Source organism: Cervus elaphus, chromosome 32, assembly GCF_910594005.1.
Source record: "Cervus elaphus chromosome 32, mCerEla1.1, whole genome shotgun sequence".
Lineage (NCBI taxonomy): Eukaryota > Metazoa > Chordata > Mammalia > Artiodactyla > Cervidae > Cervus > Cervus elaphus.
Window position 1 is genome coordinate 32,591,793 of NC_057846.1, and position 7,066 is coordinate 32,598,858.

The 7,066-nt window shown below is 40.0% G+C and overlaps 1 non-coding gene across 1 annotated transcript; it reads left to right on the top strand.

The window, feature by feature from the left end:
* The first annotated feature begins 6,731 nt into the window (after positions 1-6,731).
* LOC122688149 lies at positions 6,732-6,842 on the top strand. Its single transcript, XR_006339367.1, has one exon. It is a non-coding gene; the product is annotated as a U6 spliceosomal RNA (small nuclear RNA).
* The last annotated feature ends 224 nt before the right edge of the window (positions 6,843-7,066 follow it).

Sequence of the window (7,066 nt, forward strand, 5' to 3'; positions counted from 1 at the left end):
TACAATAGTGCATTCAAGCTTCATTTTGAGTTCCTTGCCAGAAGCCACTGCAGCGGCCAAGGTAGACAAATGTGCGTCAACTGGTCTCTTGAATATTCTGATTGGCTGGGCGATGTCACCTGACCAACCAATCAAAGTGAGCCTCTCTGGGGCAACTCCAGACTAGCTGGAAACCACCTCACAATGGGCAAGAGTCCCACCGACAATTTATCTTGCATCTAAGGAAGTATCCCGACTATAATTTCTGGCAGAAGCTAATAATGAGAGGACTTGTTAACAGCCTCCTTGATAACTTACTCCAAGCGGGACTGTTCTTCCATTGGTTAGGACCAGTGTGCCTGCTGTGGTGAACTGGACTGCCTGGGGCTGATAAATCTGAGTTGCATCACCTGTGCTATGGCTAAGAACACCCAAAAATTTAAGACCGTCAGCCTAATCTTCTAAGGGCTGGGTAGAGCTTGGTTTATTATGGCTTATGTTCTTACAACTTGAGCAGTCCTGCTCCCGCGGGTTCTATAGTTGTTCTGCTGGTGCCAGGCTTTATATCATACTATATATGTATCATATCAGTATCATTTATCTTGAGATACACACACACACACATATATATACTTGAAAACTTCACAGTAGTGTCTGTTAATGCCAGCTTTACTATATATGCTATATATAATAAGCAGGACTTTTCAAGTTGAAATAAAGTCCTGATCCCAGGGGTTTAGCAACAATGTCTGTTAATGCCATAATTAACAGGGTTCTCTGCCTGGAGAAGGGAATGGCAACCCACTCCAGTATTCTTGCTTGGAGAATCCCATGGACAGAGGAGTCTGGTGGGCTTCAGTCCATGGGATCACAAAGAGTCAGACACGACTGTGTGACTAACACACTTTCTGCCTGCTGTTCCCTCTGCCTGAAATGCATTTCCCCAGATGTCTGTAGGCTCGCTCACTGATTTCTTCAGATCTTTACTCGAAAGTCACCTTCTCCTTGATCTAAAATTTCTAAATTTATAAATAATTTATTTCTAAACAGATTTAAAATTTCAAAGCCTCCCCCACCACCCACATTTCATATAATGTTTTCTCCTTAGCACTTGCACTATGTAAGGTAACATACATTTTATGTGTTTGTCCTCGACTGCCTTCCCCCACTAGACTGTGAACTCCATGAGGACAGGGATTTTGTGTAGCTGACACACAGTAGGCAACCGATTAATATTTGCTCAATGAAGTTGTTGTTCTTCAGTTGCTAAGTCATGTCTGTCTCTTTGCACCAGAAGAGTGTTATTTATTGAGAGTATGCTGTGTTCAAGGCCCCATGCTCTTTGCTATGGGAGATGAGAGAGCCTCTAAGATGGCCTGTGCCTCCTAGGAGCTCTCCAAGCAGTTGGCAAGGAAATGAGAGCTAACAGTATAAGACATGATGGCAAGTGCCAGATGAATGATCTAGATAACAATATGAGCAGTCTTCCGAGGAAGGAGAGGTCAGAAAAGAGCCAAATGGTCAGTGTGGGCCCTGTGGGTAAGGTGAGCATTGAACTTGACATTAGAAGAAGCAAGTGTTTGAAAAGTGTGGGAGAAGTGGAAGGGGGTTGATGGTTGGGGGGGGGGGGTGCCTTCTTCAGTGAATTGTTGATAAGACACTCAGCCCTGCTAGTGCAGAAGCCACAAGAGGTCTCTGACTCATGCCCCAGCTGCCACCTTGGGCTTGGTGCTACCCTCAAATAAAATGTGCAGGCGCCTTCCTGGTGTCTTGGTCACCTCCAGGTTGGGCAAGCCGTATGACTCTTGCTTGGTCATCTAATGACCAATGCGAGCACTCAGGCTCCCCTGGTGCTGGCCTCCAGGGATGAGGGTATTTTAGGAGATGAGCAGCCTCATTTAGCCAAACAGTGCACACAACACAGGCCCACTGATCCTGGGATTTTATCTCTATTCCTGCTGTAATGGTATCTCAAGACCCAGAGGAATCGGGTGGAGAGGGAGGTGGGAGGGGGGATCGGGATGGGGAATACGTGTAACTCTATGGCTGATTCATATCAATGTATGACAAAACCCACTGAAATGTTGTGAAGTAATTAGCCTCCAACTAATAAAAAATAAAATAAAATAATATAAAAATAAAACAACATGAAAAAAAAAAAAAAAAGCATTTCTGGTAGTGAGTAGTTCAGTACCATGGAAGTTTACAGATGACTGAAGACTATTGTTTTTAAAACCAAGCTTTAAGACCTGCTAGGTACAATGCTTGTACAACTGAAATATAAAAATACAGGGGAATTGACTCTGAGGCTATTGAGTGGTGAGTCATTCATGAAATGCCCTCTGAACTCTATAGGTTTTTTAGTTGTACCTGTTTTATAGCCTTTTTTTTTTTTTTTTTTTTGGTTTCCATCATGACTTTCAGCCTGTGAGGTATCATTTTTCATTCTCAGCTTTAGTTTCTGGTTACCTGTGGACTGGGAATCCAGATTGAGTAAATTGTTTTAGTTATTATGTTATTATTGAAAATGAACAAAGGCTTTGATCAAGGTCTCTTATCAAGGCTTCGATCAAGGTCCTCTATGTGTGGGTCTCAGTGCCCAGGATGTGGGTCATCTCTGTTTGCCACTCAGCCCTTATCTCCTCTAGGTTAGCACTCAGAAGGCCCTTTCCCATGCATCCTGATATTTACCCGTGGTCAAGATGAGTGACCTATGGAAAGGGAAGAAATTCTACAGGCTGAGGAGAAGGGAGACTGAGAAGTGAGGGGCTGGACAGTAAACGTACACAAACTCCCCACAAAATGGGATCTCTACATGAATCATGTTTTATACTTAAAAAATGTTATTGAGATATAATTGACATGTAACATTGTATTAGTTTTAGGTATACAACATAATGGCTTGATACGTGTATATATTGTGAAATGATCACCACAGTAAATCTAATTAACATCCATCATAATATATAGTTACAGTAGGAATGCATGTGATGAAAACTTTCAAGAGGTACTGTCTTAGCAACTATCAAATATACTGTCTTAGCAACTATCACATATACAACACAGTATTGTTCACTATAGTAACCATGCTGCACATTTTATCTCCAGGACTTATTTGTCTTGTAATTCAAAGTTTGTACCCTTTGGTCAGGCACACTCATTTTTTTCAAACCCTCCACCCCCTGCCTCTGGCAACCACTGGTCTATTCTCTATATCTATCAGTTCATTTTAAAACATCATACAGGATTTGTCTTTCTCTGTCTGACTTACTTCACTTAGTATAATGCCCTCAGGATCCATCCAAAAGCCAGGATTGCCTTCTTTTTATGGCTGAATAATATTCCATTATATAAGTAATACTGCAAAGAACATGAAGGTGCAGATGTCTTTTCAAAATAGTGTTTTCGTTTCTTTCAGAGAGATAACTAGAAGTGGGGTTGCTGGATCATGTGGTAGTTCTATGTTTAAGTTTTTAAAGAACCTCCACACTGTTTTCCATAGTGGCTGCACCAGTTTACATTCTCACCAGAAGTGCACAAGTGTTGCCTTTTCCCCACATTCTTATAAACACTTGTGATTTTTTACCTTGATAACAGCCATTCTGATCAGATATATGATGCGAACATTTCTTCCATTATGTAGGCTGCCTTTTCATTTTGTCGATGGTTCCTTTGCTGTGCAGAGGTTTTAGTTTGGTGGAGTCTCATTTGTTTATTTTTACTTTTGTGGCTTAGTTCTTATTTTTTTATTGTCTGCTTTTGCCACATTGTGACTGATCCTTCTTTTGTCCAAGACAAGACAATGACCGGTTAATTATGAAAATAACACTCACCACACAAACCCAGCAGAAAGGTTGTGGGGAAAATGGTTTCAGTTTAGGGTTAGACCCACCAGTTAGTGTTTCTCTTCATTTGTAGCTAAAAACACTTTAATACTGTGACAGATATTTAAGAAGGATAAGATGATGAAGTTCAAATCAGTAAATGATGAAAGAGATCAAACCAGTCCATCCTAAAGGAAATCAGCCCTGAATATTCATTGGAAGGACTGATGCTGAAGCTGAAGCTCCAGTACTTGGGCCACATGATGTGAAGAGCCAGCTCACTGGAAAGGACCTTGATGCTGAGAAAGGTTGAAGGTAAAAAGGAGAAAAGGGAGGCAGAAGATGAAATTGTTGGATGGCATCACCAATGCAATGGACATGAATTTGAGCAAACTCCAGGAGATAGTGGAAGACAGGAAAGCTTGGCATGCTGCAGTCCATTGGGTCACAAAGAGTCAGACATGACTTAGGAACTGAACAACAAAAACAACCAAAGATGACGGTGGGAGACTCCTTCTATATAAACCCAATCTCGCCCAGATTGGAGCCTCAATTAGAACTTCAAAACTTCAAAAGAACAGTTTACCAAAAACAGTTAAATTCCTAGGTGAGAGAGACTTTCTTACTCTTCTTTTTTTCTAGGCTCTGACCACATGGAAGAAAAGATACCCTATTTAGGGATAGTCTTGCTACCCAAGAGATTGTCTCTCTGCCGGGCTTCTAGAAACCTTTGGGTTACTTGAATCTCAGATTAACCCATGTTGTGTGACATGTAATCCATCAGGGAGATTTTACAATGAAAATCACACAGTTTTGTAGGAACTGGTTTACACTTTTTTCCTTCTCTAATACAATTCAGTTCAGTAGCTCCATTCATTCCTCCTCTAAGACACTCTCAAATAGAAGTTTCCAAAATCATTTACCATTTAGCATTTGTTTCTCCTATCTCGTGATTTACTCCTGTTACTTTTAAAGTAGTCTCTGCACTTGATTGGAAGTTATGACTATGATGCAAACTCAGCCCTTCTGACCTGTTGACAAGGGAAGTTTTGCTGTAAAAGATGAATTATGAAGCAATAACTGAGTAGAACTAAAATAATCAATGCAATTGCCCTTTGGTGCATTTGGGGGCTAATGATATATAAGTCAATATGGCTGAAAAAGAAAAATAAATGTCAAACTAAATACCAAAGAATGAATGACCTACTGTAGCGTTGCTAGAATCGTAAGTTCCCAGTATGCTAAGATTGTTCTGAGAACCACGTCGATACACTAGTCTCAAGGTAATTAAAAAATTCTAAAAAGCCAATACTTACTTTGTCAAAGGCACAAGTGGAAATCCAACCTGGAATGTGAGGAAATTAACACAGAGTTCTGCTTGTGCTCAAGCTGGGGCAGTTAACCATTATTCTTGAAAGAATATTTATATTGAGAACTTTCTTTTAAAACTCAAAATACTAGAGAATCATACAGGCTGGAAAGGACTTGAGAAACTATCTAATTGCTTTGTTTTGTATATTTGGAAGCTGTAGCTGGGAAAAGTTAAGTGAATTGTCCATGGTCATATTGCTGGCTTGTGCCTCTTGGCTGGCCCAGTGATCTTTAAATTTGCTTCTCTTGATGTCCTTGTCTTACATATCATTCCAATTCTCTCTCCCTTCTTCTTCTTCTTTCAGTATTTATTTACTTATTTGGCTGGTCTTAGTTGTGACACATTGAATGTAGTTCCCCAACCAAGGATTGAACCTGGGTCCCTTGCATTAGGAGCACAGAGTCTTAGCCATTGGACCACCAGGGAAGTCCCTCTGTTTCCCTCATTCTATTGCAAAAGAGCTTCTCCTTTTAAAACAAACAAAAAAAAATAGATGACCAGTCCAAGTTCTATGCATGAAGCAGGGCACTCAAAGCCCATGTTCTGGGACAACCCAGAGGGATGGGGTGGGAGGGGGGTTCAGGATGGGAGGGGACACATGTGTACCCGTGGCTGATTCATGTCCATGTATGGCAAAAACCACCACAATATTGTAAAGTAATTATCCTCCAATTAAAATTAATTAATTAATTTTTAAAATGTCTCCTTAGCATTTTAACTATTTTAAGATGATTATTTTCTAAGAAATAGCAGACATGTGAAAAATTCTTAAAGCTAAGTAGGAGTTACTCTTTTGTAAGAAATGTTTATATTTGTAAGGGAAATCTCTAATTGTAGGGGTGTCTCCCTCCAGGTATCAGGAAGAGGAAGATGACCAAATCTCTAGAAGCTCTGAACCATGAAGAAGGCAATGACTTAAATCTGTACAACAAGCTTGCCATTGTTTACTTCGCCCTTCCTGATAACCTCCCATTATTCACTCTCTTACCCTCTGCATCCTTTTTTGTCTTTAGCTGAAGATGGTATTTAAGGTGAAGGCTTGGGCCATTTTGACAAGTTCCTTGATTCTCCTTGATCTGTCCCATGTATTCCTGTTACTAAACTTTTGTTTTATTTTCTCCTGTTAATATGTCTGACATCAATTTTCTTCTTAGACCAGCCAGAAGAACCTAGAAGGGTAGAGGAAAATGTCTTCCTTCTCCACACTATGTTATAATGTAAGTAAATATTGAACAAACGTCCCCTGGTGCTAACACATAAGCAAGTAAGGTGAATTCTACAGAGACTACAGGCCATAGGCTTTTCAGTTAGACCGGATTGGCAGAAGAACCTCTGGAGAAACTGGATAAGGGTTCACAGATGTTCAGTGAAAATGAGATAGCCCAACACTGGTGGCCTCAAAATATAGGAACAATAGCCTACAAAGGGATAAAATAAACCAAGGAAAATCAGTATTCACAGCCCTTTAAATAAGAAGGCCAGGCCCACATCAGAAGCCAGAGAAGATAGATGGAAGAACTTGAATTTCAAAGATAGGAAAATGGACAAAAATATCAGTGCCCACTTTGGCAGCACATACATATACTAAAATTGGAACAATTCAGAGAAGATTAGCATGGCCCCTGTGCAAGGATGACATACAAATTCATGAAGCATTCCATATTCTTCAACCTAGATGTCCATTGACAGATGAATGGATAAAGAAATTGTGGTATATATACACAGTGGAATATTACTCAGCCATAAAAAGGAACACATTTGAGTCAGTTCTAATGAGGTGGATGAACCTAGAAACTAGTGTACAGAGTGAAGTGAGTCAGAAAGAGAAAGATAAATACCATATTCTAACACATACATACAGAATCTAGAAAAATTGTACTGAAGAATTTAT